Here is a 27252-nt window from a genome sequence, read left to right on the forward strand (position 1 = left end):
AAGTAAATGAAATTTGGAATCATGCTCAGTTTGTACTTACAAAAAGTTGTTCATATTGTTTCATATAGAAGAGACAGTTAAGAAAGCTAAGTATTTGCTGAAGGAGAGGCAGTAAAATCAGCAGGTTACTCAACAGATACTGAAAAATATGGAGACAAAATGTGTAAAACTGTACAAAACTGCTTGCTTTAGTCTATGATGGTACCTTAACAGCTTAAATTCTAAATGTGGAATCCTGTAGCAAACAAGGTGAAGAGGTTTTCAGTAACAGTGATCTCTGTACCTCCTCTGCATTGTTCAGTTAAAAAAGGATATGTACTAGTAATGAAAGGATGCAAGAATTGTACTGAGAATCTATAATTCTAGGGGTTTATCTATAAATCTATAATTCTGAATAAATGGTCTTGTCATAATATTAATTTTATTTGTACCAGACAAGATAATTTTTTGTTATCATTTGTTATTATTTGAGAGCAATACTTTCTATTTTGATAGAGAACGATAAATTCATGATTTCTGGTTAACAGGCAACATAACTTACATCATGAAATATCACCTGCTGACTCAGAATATTTCTGGTTCTCACATTCTTTCAATACAAGAAATTGAATTTTCCTTCGGCAAAATATTACCTTTATTTTTAGATTCTTACTGTGAAGTAGTTTTCTGTTCCTAATTATCAATATAAAATTGAAGGTAGGGGTATAAGTCACACATTTATATTTTATACACAGGATGGAAAAAGAAAGCCATTTGTGTATTGTGTGCTTTGTAAATACGAGTAACTCTTACAAATCACTTATTAACAGCTGAAGATGAGGGCAGGCCAAAAAAGAGCTTGGGGGGAGGAGGGGAAAGGGGAGGAGGAAGAAGGAGTTAAAAAAAAAAAATGACCAGACACAGAGAAAGTTTGTTCAGTAAACTGAAATACAAGCTTGAAAACTGAAAACTCTGATTTTAGTCTGTCCCTAAGGGTACATTTTCTTTCTCTTTCTCTTTCTCTTTCTCTTTCTCTTTCTCTTTCTCTTTCTCTTTCTCTTTCTCTTTCTCTTTCTCTTTCGCTTTCGCTTTCGCTTTCGCTTTCGCTTTCGCTTTCGCTTTCGCTTTCGCTTTCTCTCTTTCTCTTTCTCCTTCTCCTTCTCTTTCTCTTTCTCTTTCTCTTTCTCTCTTTCTCTTTCTCCTTCTCCTTCTCTTTCTTCCCTTCTATTATTTACCTACTCTGTTTCTTGATCCTTTACTCTTCTGAAATAATTGCTGCTAAAGAAGGCTGGTGTGAAAATGCAGCATAATGCATTTGAGAAAATTTATCCTTATGTATTGCACTTAGGAAAGGATGAAATATATTTCAGCAACAGCAACATAACATACTGTGCAAAAATCTACTTAACGTGACCTTTTCAAGAAACTGCATTCTGTGATTGCTATATTCATCCAAAGGGAAGAAAACATATCAAATTCCTTAAGTATATTTCTTAACATTTCTCAATGATAATTTAGAATCCTGTTCATGTTGCTATTTAGGGTGGTAAATCCATCCCAGATACCTGCAAATTGCAGCTGAACTGAGCATGAGATGCTGTAAAAACAAAACCACTATTACAATAAAAGAGCTCATACCTGAAGCCTGGGGCATGAATCATCCCATTTTGTACTCAAAAGCCAAAAATCAACCTGTGTTCCAAGGCTTCAGTGCATTAAGTCATGAAGACATTCTGGAAACCCCTAAGTAGTTTATGTCCAAGATTTTCATATCTAAAATATAACCTTCCCTGTTTAAGAAAAAAGTGTTTTGTGCATATTCCTGGGTAAGTTATCAAATACCAATTTACATAATTTTGCTGTCTTTATAAGGTACTACCATTCTTGACCAGAAGCTAGAAGTGGAGTCATTTGGTGGGTTTGCAGATGACTTTACAACCCAATGCATGCTAAGTAGATTTTGTTGCACGGTCACTTCACAATTCAATACCTGAAGCAGTCAGGAATAAAACAGCATAACTACCCATGAGGAAACTCATCCTAACTCAAGTCCTACACAGAGACAAATTCTATATAGCTGAACAAGGTTGGCAGAAAGATATCCAAAGACCAACAAGAAGTTAACATAATTGAAGTTAACTGTTTCCATCTCTTATATTGTCGTGGTTCCGCTCGAGTGGGCAGCCGAGCTCCACCACAGCCGCTCTCTCATTCCCCCTCCTCAAAGAGGAATGGGGAGAAAATATGTGAAAAGGGCTCAAGGGTTGAGATAAGGATGAGAAAATCACACAATAATTATTGTAATGGGCAAAACAGACTCAGCATAAGAAGATAGATAGTAAGATTTATTGCTCATTACTAACAAGCTAGAGAAGTGAGAAACAAAGGAAAGAAACCAAAAGCACCTTCCCCCCCCTCCACCCTCTTCCACCTCCTCCCCCCAAGCGGTGCAGGGGAAACGGGGGAATGGGGGTTATGGTCAGTCTACAGCACTTCTTCTCTGCAGCTCCTTCTCTGTCACTCTCATCCCCTGTGCTGTGGGGTCCCACCCACGGGATACAGTCTTTGATGAACTGATCCAGTGTGGGCTTCCCACAGGCAGCAGCTCTTCCAGAACTGCTCCAGATATGGGTCCGTACCATGGGGTCCATCCCTCAGGAGAAAACTGCTCCAACCTGGCTCCCCCACGGGCAGCAGCTCCTGCCAGATCACCTGCTCCTGCGTGGTCTCCTCTCCACGGGCTACAGGTCCGGCCCGCAATCTGCTCCGGCAGGGGTCTTCCACAGGCGGCAGCCTCCGTCGGTGCAAGGCCACCTGCTCCACTGTGGTCTCCTCCACGGGCTGCAGCGTGGAACCCTGCTCCACCGTGGTACTCCATGGGCTGCAGGGGGACATCCTGCTTCACCATGGTCCTCACCACAGGCCGCAGGGGACTTCTGCTCCGGCGCCTGGAGCACCTCTCCCCCTCCTTCTACACTGAGCTTGGCACCTGCAAGGCTGTTTCTCACTCCCTTCACTCTCCCGGCTGCTGTGTGGCGCAGCGTTTTTTTCCCTGTCTTAAATATGCTCTCACAGAGGCGCAAAACAACATTGCTTATTGGATCAGCTCTGGAAAACAATGGGGCCCTTCCCAAACATGGGGCAGCTTCTAGATCTTTCTCACAGAAACCACCCCTATGGCTCCCTGCTACCAAAACCTTGCCACGTAAACCCACTACATATGATGAAGTTCAAACAATAGCAAGGAGATTTTGTTCAACAGACATCTGATGAGTTACAGACTCTGCCTATCGATAATGTAAGAATACATAATTTGTTTTTCTGTTTTTTCTTGAAAACGAACAGCTGCTGCAACTCCTGTCAGAAATAACAGTAACTCTAAGATATCATAGAATCATAGAATCGTGGGTTGAAAGGGACCTTAAAGAATATCTAGTTTCAATCCCCCTGCCATGTGCAGGGATGTCACACACTAGATCAGGTTGCTCAGGGCCTCAACCAACCTGGTCTTGAACATATCCAGGGATGGGGCATCCACAACCTTTCTGGGAACCTGTTCCCGTGCCTCACCACCCTCTGATAGAAGAATTTCCTCCTAAAACCTAATCTAAATCTCCCCTCTTTTAGCTAAAAACTATTCCCCCTTGTAATGTCATTATCTGCCTGAGTAAAAAGTTGTTCTCCATCTTTTTTATAAGCCCCCTTTAAATATTGAAAAGCTGCAATGAGGTCTCCCCAGAGCCTTCTCTTCTTCAGGCTGAACATGCCAAGTTCTCTCAGCCTCTCTTCATAAGAGAGGTGCTCCAGACACTTGATCATCTTTGTGGCCCTCCTCTGGACCTGCTCTAACAGGTCCACATCCTTCTTGTGCTGAGGGCACCAGACCTGTACACACTACTCCAAGAGGGGCCTCACAAGGTCCCAGTAGAGGGGGACAATCACCTCCCTTGACCTGCTGACCACTCTTGTGTAGATGCAGCCCAGTCTGCAGGTAGCCTTCTGGACTGCAAGCGCACACTGCTGGTTTATGTTAAGCTTTTATTTACCAGAACCCTCAAGTCCTTCTCTGCAGGGCTGCCCTCAGTGAATTTTTCACCCAATCTGTACTCATGTCTGGGTCACCCTGACTCAAGTGCAGCTCCTTACACTTGAACTTGTTGAACCTTACTGGGTTCACATGGGCCCACTTCTCAACCTTGTCCAGGTCTCTTCCTTCTGTTATATGGATTGCACCACTCAGCTTGGTATCATCTGCCAACTTGCTGAGGGTGCATTCAATCCTATTGTCTATGTCATTGATGAAGATATTGAAAAGTACCGGTCATAGACCAGTACCACATGGACATAGAGCTATTGACCAACATGTTCTGAATCCTCCCTGTGAAGATATACATGTATTCACAATGAAATTCAACTCACCTGACTGTGGATGTCTGCATCTCAGATGACTGCATAGACTGCCTTAAAAGGAAAAGAAGCAGGTATTTGCATAGCTCAGTTTATCTGATCCTAATCCATGTCTCAAATAGACTCTCCGTTTTCTCTGAAGTATTTCTCCTGATTCACTACCCTGCATTGCTAAAAGTATATGTCTATGTATCTAAAGCATATGTCTAACTCACCCAATCACAAAGATAGGAAATTACAGTTTTATTTTGATCCCCTTTCCAATGAAAATGCACACGGGTAAATTCCTTCCCATATTCTTTTGAAAATCCATATTTGCTGTCAGGTGAAATGATTAGATGGCCTTGACAAAAATATTAGTCATACAGAGATGAGTCACAGTTTTGCTTACTGTTTGTAATGATGCTCTAGGGCTTGGATGAGCTCAGTTAAAACACTGTTTTGTGATCATAGAAGAAAGTATCTCTGACCATATATAGAATAAATGATAATAATAATTAAAAAAAAAAAAAAAAGTGCTACATTACTAGCTGTCAATGTATAGCTTGTGTCTCACTTTTAGTTCCTAATGGCACAGAGGTATGAAACATAATGCTCTTCTGTGATCAAGGGATCAAGATTCACTTTCACTACCCATAAGATTTTACAGTGAAACACAGTTGCTGTGCCACAGTCATGAAACAATGATTTGCTTCTGGACACACTGCTAGCAATATTGAGAACTATAGGCATCAGGATTTCAAACTTTCATGGTAACTTATAGGCAGATGTCTTCTGGAAATTGTTTTACCTAAATGCAATTGACTCTTCATGATAAATATGGATAGTATGAGAAAAGGTTGAAATTTTTTGTCTTCCTTACTTCCATTCCTAGCTTTATGTTCATCTTTCATGCAAGCAAAAGGCCAAAATAATTTTGTTCTACAAGTTCTGTGGGTCAAGGACAGTGTAAAACTTGTTAGTAAATCAGTCCCACCAGTGGTTTGCATTTCTTTTCCTGAATACATATAGATTATAAAATAAACGTGAAATATTTTCTTGTTTTGGGAGAAGCAGTTTATTTAATCAAAATGAAAAAAGTTATTTTACTCAAACACAACTCACCCATAAATTGAACCAATTATACAGTATGTTTGAAATTAAATGAATAGTACAAGAACACCTCCTATGAGTGCCTGGGAAGGCTTGTCTGCTTCAATATTTGTACGTATAATAATCTAAATAACAAGATTAATTATCATAATTAATATTGAATAAACAAAAAAGGAATAATTTTTATGTAAGTATTTGAGACTGTAATCTTAGAAAATACTGTGATATACTTTATTATTAAAGCAATTACCAAATTAAAAAAAATATTAATTGGAGTTTTATTTCATGGTATTACCAACAAAACTTTAATTATCTGATTTCTCATTGACTTATGTAGGAACAACTTTTGACCACATAAATTATGATTTTATTTATCAGAATAATGTGAAATCTCAGAAATTTTATGCTCTATTGCCATCAGCACATGAAGGATGTGGACCTGTTAAAGCAGGTCCAGAGGAGGGCCACAAAGATGATCAAGTGTCTGGAGCACCTCTCCTATGAAGAAAGGCTGAGAGAAATGGGCTTGTTAAACCTAAAGAAGAAAAGACTGCAGGGTGACCTCATTGTGGCCTTTCAGTACTTAAAGGGAACATCTAAAAAAGATGGAGAGCAATTCTTTCTCAATCAGATAATGACAGGATGAGGGGGAATGGTTTTAAACTAAAAGAGGGGAGATTTAGATTAGAGGTTAGGAGGAAATTTTTCATGCATAGGGTGATGAGGCACTGGAACAGGTTCCCAGAAAGGCTGTGGATGTTCCACCCCTGGATATGTTCAAGACCAGGTTGAATGAGGCCCTGAGTAACCTGATCTAGTGTGTGGCACCCCTGCACATGACAGGGTTGTTGGAACTAGATGGTCTTTGAGGTCTTTCAACCCAAGCCATTCTATGATTCCATGATGATTCTATGTTTGTTTTGCCTTCCTTCCTTTCATTTTTACCATTTGCAGTGTAATATGAGATAGCTTGTACTGAATAAATGCAATAATACTCCACATTCACTATAAGACACAGGAGAAGGAATCACAAACAATAATTACTTTTCAGGATTTATGTAATTATGAAGGGAGAACTGTAATGAAATCAGGATTCTCTGTTTTGTCAGAGCTGTGAATTAATTTCAAAATATGTGCCCTGGGTTTTGTTGTTTAGTACCCTTTGACTAGTGGAAAAGATTTAATTTTCCCAAATGTGTAGCTACTTCTAAGGAACTCTGAGTTAAATCAGTACAGAGGCAAATATAGAATGCAATATTTATATATTTAGAAGTAAAGCAAGTGATACAAGACTCCAAATTGATATACTTGTTGGAAAAAGTAATCTGATATTTTTTAATTGTCCATTTCTATATAGCTATGTGATAAATACAATAGTTGTGCATATGTTTTCATTTGTAGAGATAGAACGTATGTAAACCCAGCTTTGCTCTTTTCCTCACTTTTATTGACGTTAATGTGTTAACTCTGATACGTGGTTAACATTTTTTTTTTCTATAGAACAGACTGAAATATGTCATAATGACAAAAGGAAAAAAAAAAAAAAAGGAAAAAAAAATCCACTGATTACCTTAGTATGTTTCTCTCACAGCTTAAAAAGTTTCTTGTTTATTCTTTTTCCTTTAGACCCTGGCTTGTTTCAGATGTTTTCCAAATAATATTTTCAAATGGATTTTGATTGCTCTGCCCTTCTCACTCTAAACAAGTGGCCTGTGGTAGCATACTTTTCTGGGAAACTTCAAAGTACTCTGTATGTCAGAGTTTGAACCGCTAACACACGTACTGAGGTAATCCCATTCAAACATGAATGCATATGCATGGTTTATATTCCCAAACTTTGACATTTTTTCTGGTCTATCTATATAGTCGTGTAGCCATATGATTTCCTAATGATATCAAATTTCTAACTCACATTGATCCTACCTCCTGCTGCCCTTCGTTACATCCTTGGAGATCAGCATGCTCCTCTTAGAATACATTAGTCATTCATTACTAACGCTGTATAAACCCTGAAGTCCTAGAAGAGAAGAGTCTTTCTTTTTACCTTTCTGTTCCCTCACTATTAATAGATAACTCCCAGCTGCTATTTCATTTTTCTTCTGTCATGAAAGCTGTAACTACATGATTAAAATGGTATGCAGCTCTAAAACTGCTATCAATTATACTAATTAAGGTCAAATAGAATGGAACAGCACTCTTTGTGGAAAACAATGTAGGCAATGTAAACGTCTATTAATTTAAGGGCATCATATGTACATATGACAGTTTCTACAGACCTTCTTATTAATTATTTCTAGGCAGTTTCTTAAAATCACATTGATAAAACTATAATTTTGCTCTTTTTCTTCTAAGAATAAAAAATACTGATGGAGTCTTTTTTTTTATTATTATTTAAACTGTGTAGATAAAAGTGAGCTCTTTTTATTAGAAAATCTATTGCCTTGAGTTTTGCTTGTGCTTAAAGAAAATTCACCATGAATTTTTAACATCTGCCTTCCCTGCAGCTACATAGACTGCAAACCAAGGAGGACTTGATGTAACTAAGATGAACATGCTCTAAGTAGATGTAAAATCAAGTTTTACAATGGAAAATGAATATGTTCACTCTCAGCACCTGACCATCTCAAGCTGTCTGTCTGAAAGACACAAAGCATACATTGATGCTTGTGGGAAAACAGCATATATGTTCTAAGATTTTTTTTTTAAGAAAATGTTCCACTTATTTTCCTGTTTTCCAAATATGTAAAATGTTTTCATTCTGAGTGACAAAAAAGCTGAACTTTGACTCAAAGAGTCAAAAACGAACAAAAAACCAAACAAAAAACAACAATAACAAAAACTTAAATGTTTCGTATTACTTATTCAGAAAATGTCAGCATTTTAATCTCTTTGCTGAGAGACCCTATCTAAGCAGTAATATCTCTTCTAATGTGCATTCATCTCTGAGTAAACAGTCATCCTGCTTAAACAGCAGGGGACAGTATTTTTAATTTTAAAGGATCCTTAGAGCTGGAACTTTCCTGTGTTGGCATCAGCACCAAGCACTCAGTCCTAACAGCGTATTTCTGTTTTCTCATGTGTTTGGAAATGGGGCTCCTGCAGGCAGCTGAAAAAAAAAAAAAAAATTAGTCATGGAGAATCAGTATTCCCAAAGAATATCATACTTGAACACATATAATCTTGATGAACATTTCTTTGGATATTGAACCATGGGCAGTTTCAAGTCCAAAGTATTGTTTCATAATACAAAGGAGGAAAATACCATGTGGGAATCCTTACTTTTTAAGCTTTTGAAGCATAATCATTAGTATATTATGAGTGTCTCTAACTAGTGCTTCAAGCTGTTGAATAATTCATGCAGAAAAAGGAAGGAGAGTGAGGGTTTTGAAAAAAACGTTTGAGAGAAAAGGAATCATAGGCAGTATCAGTGACCTGTTATAACACATTGCAGGCAAAATGCTCTGTGGTTAAATTATTCAGACTAGATAGGTGTTGTAATTAAAGGCAGATATTATACCTCCCTGATTAAATTACTTTATACAAAATAATAATAGTAAAAAAGAAACAATGAACAAGGCAATTTTGTTAAAATATTTCTAATGATCACAAAGTCTAAAACATTTTATCCATATTTTATATTTCTTCTAAATGACCTCTAATTAATCTACAGGGACATATCACTTCTACGAGATGTTTTGGTAAGCAGTGGATGCTTTTTTTGATACAGTCTCATCCAATGTGCTAAATTGTATACTGAATTTAAATAAATAGAGCTGCACCAGTTTAAATCTGCTGGAGATCTGGCCTTAGGTAACTTGAAGATAATACCTGACAATCTGTTATTGATTATGTGTTCCTTATCACCTTGAGGCTTGGCTTGGAAAAATAATTGGAAATTTTTCCATTATTTCAGTATATTTAGGATTAAGTCCTTCATTTGCTAGGGCTTTCTTCTCATTTGTATTTCCCAATATCCCAGTTCATCTTGTAGAATTTACTGTCCTACTCTAGTCAGGAGTCATCTAGGACATATAGTCTAAGAGTGATTTTAGGAAAAAATGTGATTTCAAAAATGCAAATCTTAATCACAGCTTAGATTTCTATCAAGACAGCAATGACATTTCTTAAATATCTGAGGATATCTTACAAACAGAAATTACGTGACAACCGACAAAATGATTGGCAAAGAGACCTCAGGGCTAGTGCTTCGCCAGTGGATCCAAATAGCATCTTAGAGGGACTGAAATATGAAGTACACAAACATTTCCACCGTCTCACTGAGTAGAGACTTAGAATGTACCAGCAGTTTTCAGTGTATCCTCAAATGACATTTTATTATTATTTTTATATTTTATATAATTTTATTATTATAAATACAGTTTATTTGTGTTAATTCTATGCTAAATGAATATATAAAAACAATAATTAAAAAAAAAAGTCTTGCATACAAGAATAATGCAAATATAGTGAAGGTTTTTATTTTATTTTTAGAGAAATATTTTATATCATCTTTGTAAGTGTATACTAGTCAGATTTATTTATTTATTCATTCATTCATTCCCAGGAGTCTTCTATTGGACGATCTGACAACTGTATATAAGTAAACTGTGGAAACTCTATAATGTAAAACTCATCTGTATGCACAGTGATAATATAAAGTCTATTTAAAGACTTTAGTTGGACTTAGGTGATTCATAGACTTTTTTCTTTCCTATTGCCACAGGAATGAATTACAGCTACATGGCAAATTTGATTGTGCAAAGAGAGCATGTCAGAGGACAGCTGTGTAGATAGAGGCTCAGGGTGCATCTTAGTGGGGGAAAAAAAGGCAAAAAACAAATGAAATATTAAATGATTAAAAATCACAAAGAAATATGGGATGGAAAAGGGGCACGGAGGAGGAAGAAACTATTTCCTAATGCACAAGGAAGCAAATAACTTGTTATAAAATAATGCTTTTCTTAGCAGTTTATTGTTTTAGATCTTCACTGAAACCAAGGAACAATGGCAAGGAAATTGTAATAGAGAATTATTGTATTTAAATAATAAATATTTAAGGTTTCGGCTAATTTTATTGAATGAGATGAATCTCCTCGGTTTACCAATTCAGGACAAATAAAATACAAAGAAATGTGAAGATTACTGTTTTAAGTTAAAGAAAGTTAACAAAGGTCATACAGATTATTAATTTCAGAAAAGATAAAATGGAATTCAAACTTTATTAATTTAATCCAAAGCAGATGAAATGGAATATGCAGTTCATTAATTTCGACAAGGAAATGGAGAATAGATAATATTTATTTAGTTTTGCAATTTAAATTAAGGCAGAAAATAAAACAATGTAACTAATTATTATTAAAAAAGCCAAAGTAAGGTTATAAGGCAGACTTTAAAATCCATTTGGGAGTTTATTCAGGTTAAAGCAAGGTAAAGAGGAAAATGCAAGTAGTTTATGTCTTATTTTAGCATTATAGTGTAAAAAGGACTATAAAGTGTGGACTGGAAGTACATTTGCATATGAATTCAGCAGTCTATATGAATACAGTAATCTATTCCCAGATTATTTCAAACTTCTTCTCAATTGTGCTAATAAAGTAGGAATGAAGTGTATAGTCACTGTGGTATAACTAACCAAAAATATTTTTCTGAAGAGCAGAAAATGCATTGTAAAAAGTAAGAGACCGTATACATATATTGTGTGTGTGTCTAAGAAAGAAATGCTTTAAAGAAACAAGCAAAATAAATTATTTCACAAAATTAATGACAAGTAAGAGGAACGCAAAATAAATAGGTTCAAATTAGTTGATTATGGAATTCCATAGACCCAAATCAAGTCTTAAAAATTTATGACTGGAATGTGATATTGTACTAATAGGTACTAAGATACAATAAATAAATAAATAAATAAATAAATAAATAAATAAATAAATAAATATTGATATGACTTAAGTAATGTGATATGAGTGACATGAAATGAGTAATGTGAGAGAAATACCCCTGGCAAAGGTCTAGCATAGGATGCAGCTCCTATTCTATTATGTAGGAATTTGTCATAGATTATTCTTCTGAAAGTATAGATTTTTAATTTCATGCAAAATGAACCAACAAACATGTTAGTCTAGATGTCCTAATATCTCTAATACATATATATTTATGTATTTGTTTCACAAAATCTAAAAAGAGATATATCACAATCTCAAACTGTTACAGCTGAAAAGTAAACACATTATGTACAAGTCCCACCTCAGAAAGCCCATGTACTGTCACAATTCTGCTGATGCAAATAACCACATGCATTTATTATTTTTTTTTCCTTTTAATCTTCCTTGGTGTATCTTAAGTAATATAGAGATAATAAGTGTTTTTATTGATTAGCATTCTTTCTGTGCTTCATATTGAAGATCTATATGCTCCATATGAAGATCTAGATTTACACTGACATTTGCTAGAAATACAATGACCGGGATTATTTAGTTTACAGTTTAGTCTTCAAGGATGTATCACAAATGGAAAGAAATAATACATATTCTTTACACAGGATTTTTTAAAATGACTTTTAAGTTAGATGTCATATAGGATAGTAGTACATAAAATAACAGATCCAGACAGTATAAAAAAAATATGGTGATGTTCATCCCCAGGGCTCGGTGCTGGGGCCGGTCCTCTTTAATATCTTCATCAATGATCTGGACGAGGGCATTGAGTGCACCCTCAGTAAGTTTGCAGATGACACCAAGTTAGGTGCATGTGTCGATCTGCTTGAGGATAGGAAAGCTCTGCAGGAGGATCTGGATAGGCTGCATTGATGGGCTGAGGTCAACTGCATGAAGTTCAACAAGGCCAAGTGCCGGGTCCTGCACCTGGGGCACAATAACCCCAAGCAGAGCTACAGGCTGGGAGATGAGTGGTTGGAGAGCTGCCAGGCAGAGAAGGACCTGGGAGTGATGGTTGATAGTCGGCTGAATATGAGCCAGCAGTGTGCTCAGGTGGCCAAGAAGGCCAACAGCATCCTGGCTTGTATCAGAAACAGTGTGACCAGCAGGGCTAGGGAGGTGATCGTCCCCCTGTACTCGGCTCTGGTGAGGCCGCACCTCGAGTACTGTGTTCAGTTTTGGGCCCCTCGCTACAAGAAAAAGGACATCGAGGTGCTTGAGTGGGTCCAGAGAAGGGCGACAAAGCTGGTGAGGGGCCTGGAGAACAAGTCCTATGAGGAGCGGCTGAGGGAGCTGGACTTATTCGGCCTGGAGAAGAGGAGGCTCAGGGGCGACCTTATTGCTCTTTACAGATACCTTACAGGAGGCTGTAGTGAGGTGGGGGTTGGTCTGTTCTCCCACGTGCCTGGTGACAGGACGAGGGGGAATGGGCTTAAGTTGCACCAGGGGAGTTTTAGGTTGGATCTTAGGAAGAACTTCACCGAATGGGTTGTTAGACACTGGAACAGGCTGCCCAGGGAAGTGGTGGAGTCACCATCCCTGGAGGTCTTTAAAAGACATTTAGATGTAGAGCTTAGGGATATGGTTTAGTGGGGACTGTTAGTGTTAGGTCAGAGGTTGGACTCGATGATCTTGAGGTCTCTTCCAACCTAGAAATTCTGTGATTCTGTGTGTGATTCTGTGATCTCTTTCATTCCCTCTACCAGTCTTCCAAATGAAGTGTTTTATTCTGTTGAGTTAACAAAAAATACTGCATTTTCAAGAAATTAAAAAAAGTAATGCTGATGTGTACTTTCCTAGTACAAGTCCTTACAGGGACTGGAGTATACAGTCCCATTGTCTGTAAGAGCTGGGCTCCCTGGACTCTTTTTCTGACAGTGTGATGTAGGTGGTCCATATTTAAATTTCTTATTTTCAGAACAAGAGAGAAAAGAAAAGAAAAGAAAAGAAAAGAAAAGAAAAGAAAAGAAAAGAAAAGAAAAGAAAAGAAAAGAAAAGAAAAGAAAAGAAAAGAAAAGAAAAGAAAAGAAAAGAAAAGAAAAGAAAAGAAAAGAAAAGAAAAGAAGAGAGAAGAAGAGAGAAGAAGAGAGAAGAAGAGAGAAGAAGAGAGAAGAAGAGAGAAGAAGAGAGAAGAAGAGAGAAGAAGAGAGAAGAAGAGAGAAGAAGAGAAAAGAAGAGAAGAGAAGAGAAGAGAAGAGAAGAGAAAAGAAAAGAAAAGAAAAGAAAAGAAAAGAAAAGAAAAGAAAAGAAAAGAAAAGAAAAGAAAAGAAAAGAAAAGAAAAGAAAAGAAAAGAAAAGAAAAGAAAAGAAGAAGAGAAAAGAAAAGAAAAGAAAAGAAAAGAAAAGAAAAGAAAAGAAAAGAAAAGAAAAGAAAAGAAAAGAAAAAAGAAAAGAAAAGAAAAGAAAAGAAAAGAAAAGAAAAGAAAAGAAAAGAAAAGAAAAGAAAAGAAAAGAAAAGAAAAGAAAAGAAAAGAAAAGAAAAGAAAAGAAAAGAAAAGAAAAGAAAAGAGAAAAGAAAAGAATAATAATAAAAAAAAAGCTGTTGTCCCTAGAAATAAGTTTTAGGCTTACTTACTTAGTCAAGGTTCATCACATAATTGCATTGGGCGACAGCCCAATTTGAGCTTAATCTGTCTGTTGCTTGTTAAAAACGGTAACATATATATATATGTGTGTGCTTTTATAAATACATAAACAAGAAAAGGAGGACAAAAGAGAATCTCCATCCTTTATTGGATGTGCAGAGAAATATAACAAAAGATGAGGAAAAGACTGAGGTACTTCTGCCTTTTTACCTCAGTTTTTAGCAGCAAGACCACTCCAGGTACTTAGCCCCCTGCATTGGTAGATGGGGATGGGGAGCAGCATGAAGCCCTCATAATCCACAAGGAAATGGCTATCTACCTGCTAGTCCACTTAGAAGTATGAAAGTCTATGGGGCCAGGTGTGATCCATCTGAGGATATAGGGGGAGCTTGTGGAAGTGCTCACCAAGTCTCTTTCCATTATTTATCAGCAGTCCTAACTATGACAGGAGGTTCCAGTCAACTGCCAGCTAGCAAATGTGGTGCTGGAAGGGCTGAAGGGGCAAGAAAGGCCCCCTTCAGTAAGGTTTTTTACACCATTTCACACAGCATTCTGCAGAAGTTGGCTGCTCAAGGCTTGGATGGGTGTACATTTCACTGGATTAAAACTTGGCTGGGTGGATGGGCCCAAAGAGTGGTGATGAATAGAGTTCAATCCAGTTGGAGCCCAGTAACTAGTGGTGCCTCCCAGGGCTCAGTACTGGGGCCAGTTCTCTTCAATATCATTATCAATGATCTGGACAAGGAGATCAAGTGCACTCTCAGTAAGTTTGCAGATGACACCACGTTAGGCGTGATTGTTGATCTTCTCAAGGGTAGGAGGGCTCTGCAGAGGGATCTGTATAGGCTGGACCAATGGGTCAAGGACAACTCTATGAAGTTCAACAGTGCCAAGTGCTGGGTCCTGCACTTGGGGCACAATAATCCCATGCAATGCTACAGGCTGGGGAAGCTTAGAATGCTTAGAAAGCTACCTGGGGGAAAGGGACCTGGGGGTATTGGTCAATAGGCAGCTGAATATGTGCCAGCAGTTTGCTCAGGTGGCCAAGAAGGCCAACAGCATCCTGGCTTGTATCAGAGATAGTGTGGCCAGCAGGACCAGGGAAGAGATTGTCCCTCTACACTCATCTATGGTGAGGCTGCACCTCAAGTACTCTGTTCAGTTTTGGGCCCCTCACTACAAGAAGGACATTGAAGTGCTGGAGTGTCTCCAGAGATGGGCAACGAAGCTGCTGAAGCATCTAGAGAACAAGTTTTATGGAGAGAAGCTGAGGGATATTGGGTTGTTTAGCTTGGAGAAAAGAAGGCTCAGGGAATACCTTACTGTACTTTATAATTACCTTAAAGGAGTTTGTAGTGAGGTGGGGATTGGGCTCTTCTCCCAAGCACCAAATGATAAGACAAGGTACAGTGACCTCAGGTTGTGACAGGGGAGGTTTAGACTGGATATTAGGAGAAATTTCTTTACTGAAAGGGTTGTGTGGTGTTGGAATAAGCTGCCCAAGGAAGTGGTTGAGTCACTATCCCTGGAGGTCTTCAAGAAATGTGTAGATTTGGAATTTAGTAGCATGGTTTAGTGGTGGACTTGTCAGTACTAGGTTTAAGGTTGGACTACATGATCTCAGAGGTCTTTCCCAACATGAATAATCCTATGATTCTATGCTTGTTTTATGCCATGTTTGGAATGGATGATGAGTGGGATACATATGTTGATTTTTATGTTGTGAAAGGAACAAAATTTCTACAGATTTCTGTAAGGATGGACTAAAGAAGTTAAGTACTTATTTTAACAGACAACTTCTAAGAAACTAGTAATCCTGAATAACATTGAAAAGGTGCTATTAAACTTCAGAAAACAAAGAAGATTTAAACCAATTGCAAAAAGATTCATTGCTACTTCAGATGATGGTCTAGGGTACAGGATGGTAGATAAGTTGTGTGATCAGTGGAGACTTCTGGACCTGGATCAAATGGATTGAATAGCAAACATCAAATACAGGCACCTATATAGCTGGGTTTTTCCATCTGGGTTAATCCTTAAAGAAATGAGGTGCTATCTGTGATGCTTTGGGTAACCCGGCCTGTAGACTTTGGACAAGGAGGGCACAGATCTTCTGTAACTACTGCTTTTACCAGGCACTTCTCAGAAAGGATAAGCTACATTGACATGTAGATGTTTCAGATACCTTTGTAATCTCAAATACTATTAAACAACTCTATTTAGACAACAGTATCTCTCCATAGATACCTAAATTGAACTTATTTCTAGGCTCCAATGATTGCATTGATTAACTCTGCTTTGATTGTAAAGGGAGATAGGATCTTGGCTCACACATACACACTTAAATTTGTGAGTGTTAATTTAAAACCGAATCCTGTATATAGCATAACATTACCCTTTTAAATCATCCAGACAAATTTAAGCCAAGACAGATTTAATCTACTAGGCTAATTGAAAATACACCACAAAATTCAGCTGACTCTTTATCTTGTGGAAAATGGTTAACCAGCTTTAATTACTGCAACCATTCTAAAAAACAAAGATGTTACCATTTTAATAAACTATTCATAATAAAGTAATAGTGTTATTGGATATAGTGTTGTATAAAGTCTTCTATATAATTTTCAGTCTATGACAGTGCATATGTGCTTTACTGTATATTAATTCTAAAGAATTTAACTCTTTAAGAGTACAAACAAGTTGTATCATGTTGTAACATTCAAAATGTTACCTGTGATAGCAGAGAATTTTGTTCTCTGGAATTAATTTGGTTAAACAATATTAAATTGCACTGATAATATTTTTAATTATTTTATTTATAACTTCTCCCTAACAGTATTTTATAATATAATAGATGTATCATGCCATTGTATTAGGTTTATGTGGCAAGGTTTTGGTGGTTGGAGACTGCAGGGATTGCCTCTGTGACCAGAGCCCAGCTGCTGCTCCATGTTAGACTTCTCAGCTGTCTTCAAGCAGCTTAGATTTTTCAGCCAGTTTCAGCCAGCTCCAAAGGGACCCACTGCTTCTCAGACCTGACAAACAATAAGAGATGTTGTTTGCATCTCTGAGAGAGCATATTTATAAACAAACAAACAAACAAAAATCTGATGCACAACAAGAGCTGAGAGAGTGAGGAGTGAGAAACAGCCCTGCAGACACCAGGGCTAGTGCAGGAGGTGCAGGAGGTGCTCCAGGTATTAGAGCAGGCTGTCCCCCTGCAGTCCATGGGTCCCACAGTGGAGCAGATCTCCTGCTGCAGCCTGTGGAGGAGCCCCCAGGTGAGCAGGTGGATGTGGCCTGGAGAAGGCTGCGGCCTATGGAGAGCCCCCACAGGAACAGAACCCAGGCCGGAGCTGCAGCCCATGGAGAGGAGCCCACGCAGGAACAGGGGATCTGGGGGGAGCTGCCACCCATGGGGGACGTGTGCTGGAGCAGTTTGCTCATGATGAATGGATCCTATGATACAGACTGGAGCAGTTCTTGAAGAGACGCTGCCTGTGGGAAACCCACATAGGATCAGTTCAGAAAGGACAGCATCCCATCAGAGGGATGCCATGCTGGAGCAGGGGCAGAGAATAACCATGGAGGAGTGGTGGAGAAAAAGTATTACAGACAGACTGCAGCCCCCCTTCCCCATTCCCCTGTGCCTCTCAGGGGGAGGACACAGAACAAGGTGGATGGGACGATGGCGTTTTTAGCTTGTTTTGAGTTTCTCACTGCTCTAGCTTGTTAGTAATGAGTTATGTCACATTCATCTCCCTATTAGTTTGCTTTGCCTGTGACAATTTTTGAGAGACCTCCCTGTTCTTATCTCAACCCTTGAGCATTTTCCATTGTCTTTTTCCCCCTTTCCCTTTGAGGAGGGGGAGATAAGAGAGTGGTTGTGGTGGAGCTGGGTTGCCTAGATGAGTAAAACCACCACAGTCATATAAGTTTAATAATATGAATATAAGAGTATATGACATTTGGGAATAATTTGATACCTGTGTAAATGAAGAAGAGTTGTACAGCTGTTTGGTCACTAATATTTCACATGATATGTTTCTCATATAAGGTGTGTCCCTCACAAATTGGCATTGATATTGCATACTTTTAGCACCCCCTCTAAATTTTCATCTGGCACGGTCAGTCGTGGAAAATTTAAGTTAAAAAGAAGGATGCCTGTATCATATCTTGTAATCACGCAAAGTGTTCTCAAAGGTCAAGATTTCAAACACAGACTTCAAAAAATTCCTCTTTTTCAACTGAGTTGTAATATTAACAGATCTCCTTTTACTGAAATAATGTCTAAAAATAATGCTCCAGTATGGTCAACTGTCTTACAGATCAAGGTGTTCAAATTAGCATTTAGTATTGAAAAACTCACCTGCAGATGTTCCCACTCATTTTACTCCTGTGATCCTTATTTTGGCCAAAAAATTTAGAATGGCAGTTATGGCTTGCATCAGTATTTTTGCTCTTTCTACTTGGACTAAAACATGTACAGACTGCATTTTTGATACAGAAAATTAAATAAAAAACTCAGAAGGTTTTTTTTTTTTTTTTTTTTAAATGTAGAATAAATTCTAACTCCTGTGTATGAAGTGATTATAAAACTTCTCTTATGTTTCTAGACACATTTTAACTTTCAAACTTTAAAGTCAATAAAGTCATTTGTTTAGTCAATGGTTTACTGAGTCAGTAAAGAAGTCCTATGTTAATTAAAATACCATCGACTAACAAAGAATAGAAATTCTTTGCAATTATGGAAGCTAGGTGCTAAAGGGTTGATTTGTAGACATACAAAAAGACCATTTGCTCCTTGTTTTAGTCAGAAACTTTGTTTGTTGTATTCTTATTGTTTTTGTCTTCCACTTTTTTTTTTTTTTTTCTTCTGGGATCCAGTAATGCAAGTTCTCCAAAGCTTGTGTGCACCACATGATGGTCTGAATACCATCCAGCTCCAGAATTAGAACCCATGAAATGCTTTGGAGGTGTCAGTTATGGAAAAGTTATAGTTAGTCAAAGTGGAGATGCTTGTGAGCAGAGGTTTTGGCTGAAGTACTTCAGTAATGTTGTCATTAGAGAAGTAGAAGATATTTCCATATCTCAATTGACATGTGGTATTGCTCTTAACCATGTATATGGGACAGACACTCCACTTCCTCTTTTTGGTAGCTCTGGGGCCCAATTTGCATGGTTTCACCCTTTCCTACACAGCTATCTTAGGAATCTCTGAATTTAGGCAGTAAAAACCTAAGTCTCAGACATGCATAATTTAGAGCTGACATCACATGTGAAAAAGAGAATTATCATCTTGAACTTAAACTTTATCTGAAAAATTCTTATCTTCAGTGTTGCAAAAAGTTAATTTTTCTTTTTTTGTTTGTTTGTTTATTTGTTTGCTTTGAGGATATTGGAAATTTTCATTCCAGTCTCATTCTCATGGAGTTTTAATCCATAAAAAAATGCTTATTTTTAAAAAGTGTGTTAAAATACACCTTCGTATGGTAGACCAGAATACAACATTAAATTTATACATTGTAAGAAAGCCTGAACCAGAATTGTGCCCACCCCGACATTTTCCCAGAAAACTTGAAACTGTTTTCTCCCAAAATATTTTTTTCACAGCTTATTTTATGGAATGGAAAAGTTTCATGAAATTTATGTATTTTAACATTCTCTGATGAAAAGTGAGCACTTCTGTTACAAAATTTTTACAAGACCAGTATTATGCTCTTGCAGTGTGGCTAAATAAACAAATCACTGAGACTGTAATCTGTAGTGAATCATCTACTCTGAGATAGCCGACTTGAGTTCATGCCCATGTCATGCAGTGGATGGCTTTCTGTGTCTTCACAGAAGTCTAAACTACATCTAATTACCTTTATACTTCCATCACATCTCCTTTATTTTTAGATCCTTTGTTTCTGCTTCTCTTTTGCTACATATCTCAATTTAGCCAATACTGATATGACCTAGGATACCAATCGTTCTCTAATTCTCAGGCCTTTCACATCCCAGGATTGTGCTTTTCATTATGTAAAATGCTACAAGAGCAAGTATGAGCACCTAAGCCATGAATAACTGCCTTGCTGACACATTAACAAGTTACTGTCCATTAGCTGGTCCAGACAACCACTCACATATGGACTCCTGCCACATTATTTAAGTGCTCTCTCTCTCTCTCTCTCTCTCTGAGTTAAGTCTCGTCAATGTATCTTGTATTTGTTACAGTCTACAACTCCTGTCTACTGATTTATAATGGTGTGTGTGAAGGGTCTTGGATGATGGTAAATAAAAATTAAAATAGTAATTCAGAGTTGCATATCCTTCTCTGAGGGATCAAAAATAGCACTCCAGAAGAGTGCAAAGACTACAAAGACTACACAGAGACAGATTTCCCTTAGATAGCCACCCCACAGGAAAAAACTATTTCCATGATAAATTATGAATTGTTGCATCAAAATTTCATTTTACTTTACTGGGTTTCATTGTCAAGAAAAAGGTTTTCATATTTTATATACCTTTGCCTGAAATCTGAGAATCTTTTTAACCACTTAAACTGAGAATAATTGAAAAATTTAAACTCCCTGACAAGAGCTAAGCTTATGTTTCTTTGTATTTTATTAATTTTACAAGGCACAAACAAACATTAGTTCTTCAGTACATGGGATTAATCCCTACATGTAATCTTCTCAATGTCTTTTACATTAGAAATAAAGTTATCTTTTAGATTTTAATAACCTAAATGTATATTTTTAATAACATAAAAGAACATTCTTGATTAGTTTAGGTGTTAAACAAAACATATAGTTATATCTAGAAGAAATCTAAGTGTTTACATTTAGGCATATACATGTAAATATTTCCTATACTATCAGTAGAACATTTTGTACTCTTCAAATTAAACTTTATAAAGGCTGTGCTGGGTTGAAAGGCCTAGAGATTGTAGTAGCTGAAAACATATACATGTGAAAGGAGATTTCATCTGAAACTCTAAAAATAGTTTTTGTGCTGTTAAAAATTCTTCACTTGATCTGTCAAAACATCAGCAAAATTTGGCAAATTTTACCTTAACATTGTAGGTAGTTAATACTTTGAATTGGGATTACTTGTTTTTTATTTCTTCATGAGGTAGAAAAGTGTATCTGCTATAAAATGAAAACAAACAAACAAACAAACAAACAACTGTTATGACTTTCAAGTTGAATATTGCAATAGCTAGTGACCATGTAAACAGAGCTGCCATCTTGTGGATAAAGACATACTAGGAGCAGGTGGCTCATATTGCTAGAATGCAAAAGAAAATTAAATGTAATAGTTATCAGCTCTACCTGACTTGGCACTCAGTTCTAAAATAGGATTCTGAAAGCCACAGTTTTCAGCATGCACATTCATCCTCTAAAACTTCTTATCACCTGACTGATTTCTAATTTTCCTCCAGATCTTTGGACCTAGCCATTCCAATATTAATAATGTATAGGGTAAACAAGACCGAAAATCCACTTGTGTTTTTAAATTACTGTCTGACGCAGAACTACATTTTCTAATATAAATAATTGTTTTAACCATTAAATTGATATGACAGAAATAATTGTTAAGCAATTAAATGTGGTAATGATTTTAACTCTTGGGAAATATGCATTAATAAGCCTGACTTTCATTTTGTTTGAGAACTACAATATCCTTTCTTGATAGATTCTTCAGCATTATTTATACCTCAATTAATGGTATGTTATAGGAAGAAATTATACTTTTTTTTTTACTGAAAATCATTGGCCACTTCTCTTTCATTCTCTTGTTCTGCTTTTTTGCTTGTTTGTTTGTTTGTTTTTAAAGTGATTTGTATTTGAAATTAAGATGCCAAAAATATTACCAGTGATAGTACATCCATTATCTGTGCCAATCATAAGAGTTAACAAGTCAGTCTATTTAGAAAACAATTCATGGCACAATGATAAGAATATATAAATTTTGCATTCCTGAATTTAACACACATTCATGCACATTTTAACCTTCCCATGATCTTTTGTAACACGTTTAATATGTGTATTTTATATAAATTACTTTTCATTGAAATCAAAGTTTTTGTTGTTTTTGTTATTTTTTGTTTGTTTGTTTTTGTTTGCTTGCTTGCTTTTTGTTTGTTGAATTGGCTTGTTACAACTACACATGGAAACTGTATGATTTAAATCCTATAATATTTTTACTGTTAGTAATATCAATAATACTAATGTAAAACTGGTCATAACCAGTGTGTTACAGCAAGTCAAAGTGTGAAAAACAATGTAACTTGGTTAGGATCATGAACCTGCTCTGTTCTCCGCAGCTGTTATCTTTCCTCATCCAGCATCTCTATAGTCATCAATGCTGCTAAGACACGGTTGATAGATAGTTTTTGTTCTTAAGACAAAGACCATATGTAAAGTGATAATTTATCAGTACTCTTCATGTCATCCACTTTCAACACATTATCTCTCTTTATATATATATATATATATATATATATATTTTTTTTTTTTCTACAGAACATAGACTTTTTTTTCCTAAAGAATGTTTCAAAATTTACTAGCCATCTACCAAGTGTTCTCCATTAAAATTCTAAACGAGCATTTGCATTATGCATTCTATGATACTTTTCTACTATATTTATAAGTAGCTGCTTAGTTCACAAAATATAATTAATATAATATAATATAATATGATATGATATGATATGATATAATATAATATAATATAATATAATATAATATAATATAATATAATATAATAATATTATTTATATAATAATTTATATAAAAATATAAATAAGCTCTGTATTATCACCATAGATAGCATATTTTATGTACGCTGAAGACTTTGTAAGAATATGGCATTCTACCATTGAAAACTATATACCAGGCCACCTATAAGTAATACATTCTAGGAATAAAGTGTAGTCTATGTAAGAATAAAAGACATGTAGAAGTTTAATTTATCATGGTAAGATTATTGAAATCTAATTAACTAGATATTGAAATTGGTGTACTTTTTTCCATCCAAATCAGACCACATAATCAGATTTTGTCAACAATGTGTCTGTTTGGTTTGGGTCATTTACACCACAAAATTTTCAGGGGATTCTAACTTGCACATCTTAGCATATTTTATCTCATTGATAATTATTTTACTTGTTACTCATATCTTTTCAGCAATTACTATATCTTACCTTCATCATTAATCATACAAAAACAAAGCTGGCATTCCCATTGTCCAAATTCATATTTTCCGATCTGTAATTCAGTTTTCTGTCACTTTGCATAACAATGAATCCTTTTATATATATACATTTCCATCTGAACTCCTATGTTTTCTGAGAAATAAATGAACAGAGTCTTTCATTTTGGCCTAAAGTATGTTTTGACTAATAGGTTAGCCTACAGATCCCCACACAGAACTCTGTTTATTAAGTTCCCAGTATTTAATCTTCTGAGTCTCTATAACTTTGTGAAAGAACCACAAGGCCATGGCAGAGCTGTTTATCAATTTTATTCTAGAAATTTTATGCTTCACATCTTACATATTAAGCTAAAACCATGTCTGATTATATTTTGTTCTCCTGATTTTTTTGGCTTGGTTTCTTTCTTTTCTTTCTTTCTTTCTTTCTTTCTTTCTTTCTTTCTTTCTTTCTTTCTTTCTTTCTTTCTTTCTTTCTTTCTTTCTTTCTTTCTTTCTTTCTTTCTTTCCTTCCTTCCTTCCTTCCTTCCTTCCTTCCTTCCTTCCTTCCTTCCTTCCTTCCTTCCTTCCTTCCTTCCTTCCTTCCTTCCTTCCTTCCTTCCTTCCTTCCTTCCTTCCTTCCTTCTTTCTTTCTTTCTTTCTTTCTTTCTTTCTTTCTTTCTTTCTTTCTTTCTTTCTTTCTTTCTCTCTTTCGTTCTTTCGTTCTTTCTTTCGTTCTTTCTTTCGTTCTTTCTTTCGTTCTTTCTTTCCACAAGAGAACAAACTGAGTAGAATGAATACATATATATATATATTATGAAAGATATCAGACCATAAATAAGCTAATGTGAAGTGTAATTTACTATAAATAAATACTGAATCAGATTCCTATCTATTAAAATGGACAATTAGTTTCCATAGACAAAAAAAAAAAAATAAAGTTGATGTAGATCAAAAGATCAACATGTAACAAGTGATAAGATTCTTCCTAGATAAGATTATTTCATTTTTCCAGAGAGCAAGAGGGTTTTCTGTTACTTAAAGCTGAGAGATAAAAATATACTATTTTAAAGTTCATTTGATTTTGGATATTGCTAGTAAAACAGCAAAAAGACTTAGTGCCACTATATTTAGGACATCATATATTTGGTAGCATGTTTATGTCTCATTTACCAGAGAATGTCTGGGTTGTCTACTTAACATTCAAAGAATAAGTGCGTATCTACATTTGTGCATTTCTTTATTTCTTTACTTATGCTGGTAGTTTTACATGCTTACAAAGACACAATAATGCACCTGGAAACAGTGTGATGTTTTTGAATTTACACCTTTTTTCAGTGTGTACCTTTATTATATCTCATGTCTTAAGAGGTGGCAATGTAAAGTCATTAAAAAAGTGAGCTCTCCAGGTGCTGCGTGAGTTAACCTTTCCTTTAATACCTTTTCTGTACAATATTTCATGATTATTGTCATTTAGTAAACAGATTATGAAAATGCAGTTCCCTGGGGGTCTAGTTTAATAATTTAGGTAAATTAGTTTTTAGACTCTTTTTTTTTTTTTTTTTTTTTTTTTTTTTTTTTAATTGCTGTCTTCAATGACAAAGTAGTGAGCTCCTGCCACCCCTGCTCCCCAGGGGTGGGGGACAGACCCCCCACCGAGACTGGGGACTCTTTCTACAATTTCCTCTCCATGAAAGAAAAAAAAAATAATAATAAAACAAAACAAAACAAAATAAAATAATAAATAAAACCTCTCGAGCATATACATATAATGGTTAGAGAAACACATTGCAATTCGTGGCTGGCAGTTTAGGGTTAAGGTATGATTCCAGGTGAGAGAAGCCAATGAGAGGACGCCCAGTTGATGTGTCTGACATCATCCTGCACGGGAGCACCCAGCCCGGCCGGGGCAGCTCCCAGCCTCGGCACCAGTGCTGCCGTGATGGATGCTTACAGCTCTTCGTCGAGAGCCAATTATCTTGCTTTTGTGTGAGGCCCAAGCATCGCTCACGCCGCCGGCTTGCAGACGGCACGGCCGGATCGAGCTGAACCAATTGTTTTCCCTGTGTCTGGTAAGACTCTGGTCTGTTTTACCTTCTCTTTTGGAATAAAGGAGATATGCCTAATTTGTAAGGGGAATTGCTTTCATAGTTAGAGGTTTACAAGGCTATAATATGTAAAGAGTAGCTCCTATTGACAGAAGGGAGATGCTTTAAAAAAGGAATATTTTAAAGGAAAAGCAAATCTGTATCTGGCGAACTCTACAGTATGGAAATAAATAGCTTGGGTGTTTATGCTGCACTTCATGTTAACTAAAGAGGATTAGGCTGACAAGATCGTCACTCAGACCAATAATTTAATTCATGTATTTTTTTCCTTTCTTTTAATACCTGTGTTTTTACTTTGACATCTAGCTTTTGTTGATGAACAAAGAAATGGAGGGATTTAAAGAGAAAGATTTTTATATAATATCAATTTTAAAAAATATTGTGGAATACTTTTGCAGAAATTAGTTCAAAATCATGAAGATTAATACCAAGATGTCCAAGTTTCAGGTTCTAGAATAAGTTATAGTTACTTTGTTCTGCCAATTTCTATAATTTAAAGTAATAAAATACTGAGTCAAATATTAAAAGTGTTCAATGTACAATATGCCTATACAAACCACCCAGCATAGTTTTCTTTGTTTGTATTCTTTTCCCTTTTTAATTTGTAGTAAGCATTAAAATAAATGTCTCACTTTGTAGTTGTTTGAGAGTATATATAGAGGTTGAAGAAGTGATTATATCCTTCATATTGTTAACAGTTCTATGGTTTGCACAGAGAAAGAGGGGAGGGATTCTGTCTGTGCAACTTTCTAATTTTGCAATAGAATTTAAAGCTTCTACACTGATGTGGATTTAAGAGATTAGAATTGACGCTGACATTGACAAATCAGATGCAATAAAGGATTTAATTGACTGAAGGAGTTCAGGGGCTACTGTATGAAGAATCCAATAACCAGTTTAACTAGTCAAGTAGTGTACCTAAGAGGAGGTAATAAATAGCAGACTCTAGTTAATTTAAAAGCCTGATGGCTTTTTCTTTTTTCTTTTTGATTAGAATTCACTAAATACCTAGGCCACATAATAACTCGCTGCATTTATTTTAGTAATCCACGATTGTATGACACAAAGTTTTAAATAATGACCTATGTAATTAGTTTTATAAATGCCAGTAAAATTGAGATATATTGTCATTCAGTCAAGCTATGACTAGGTTTTCTCTAATCAGTATCAGAAGGATAAGCTATTTTCAGCTCAAATGCCACTTAAGAGAGTACGGTTTCTCAGCCCTGTTATATTTTTGCACTTTCTACTACTATAAGTTTGTTTTTGCAGCTCCTAATATTTATTGTTATTAATTTAGATCCGCAAATTAATGTGCCTAAACTATCCCAAGCTTCTCTTAAATGCCCTAGCTTTATTATGGATGGAGTTAGAATAACATGCATTTGTTAAGGTGATACCTTCATAATGGTCTGTTGCCTTTCCACTAAAAAAAGCCAGATATTCCCAGATATTCCAGTCCAAAGGTGGGCTCACCATGGACTCCAAGGAGTGGAGTATTTTGCATTTTACTATCTTACCCTTCTTTCTTAGGTAGTTATCAAATTTAACTAATAATTATTGTATGCCAGCCTTGCAGGCATTCTTTTCAATTAATTGTTTTTGAGTTAAAAAGTAAATGTATTTGAACCTCTACTATCTACACATTGCATAAGTCCAAAGAGTTTTTCCATGCTTTATTGATAAGCTTCATGTCAGAGCTTACAATATTTTTGTTCCTGCTTGGTTTAACCAAAATCCACATATGAACAAATTATGTGTAATTTCTGCCAAAATACTGAGTGATGAATAAAATGTAGATTTAATGCTGATTTGCTAGATACTCACAATGGTCTGATCCAAAGCATTCAAAAACTGCTTTTAATATATTAGTCCTTTTGAATATTAATGTACATTGCTTTATCAGATATTAATAATAGACCTATGCAAGCCAAGGATACTTAATGATATGATAAGCCAAGCAGAGAG

The 27252-nt window shown here is 36.0% G+C and overlaps 1 protein-coding gene across 3 annotated transcripts in view; it reads left to right on the plus strand.

Annotated features, from left to right (window-relative positions):
- The window catches only part of MGAT4C (MGAT4 family member C), a 375955-nt gene that overhangs the window by 211497 nt on the left and 137206 nt on the right, over positions 1–27252 (plus strand). For 2 of the 3 annotated variants that reach the window (XM_072036942.1, XM_072036954.1), the window contains exon 1: positions 25035–25248. The exons of the other annotated variant lie outside the window; for it this stretch is intronic. The gene's annotated coding sequence lies outside the window, so the exon portion shown is untranslated. Of the gene's footprint in view, positions 1–25034; positions 25249–27252 lie in introns of those variants that run through there. 3 annotated transcript variants of the gene reach the window in all.

This window comes from Anas platyrhynchos, chromosome 1 (assembly GCF_047663525.1).
Source record: "Anas platyrhynchos isolate ZD024472 breed Pekin duck chromosome 1, IASCAAS_PekinDuck_T2T, whole genome shotgun sequence".
Classification (NCBI taxonomy): domain Eukaryota; kingdom Metazoa; phylum Chordata; class Aves; order Anseriformes; family Anatidae; genus Anas; species Anas platyrhynchos.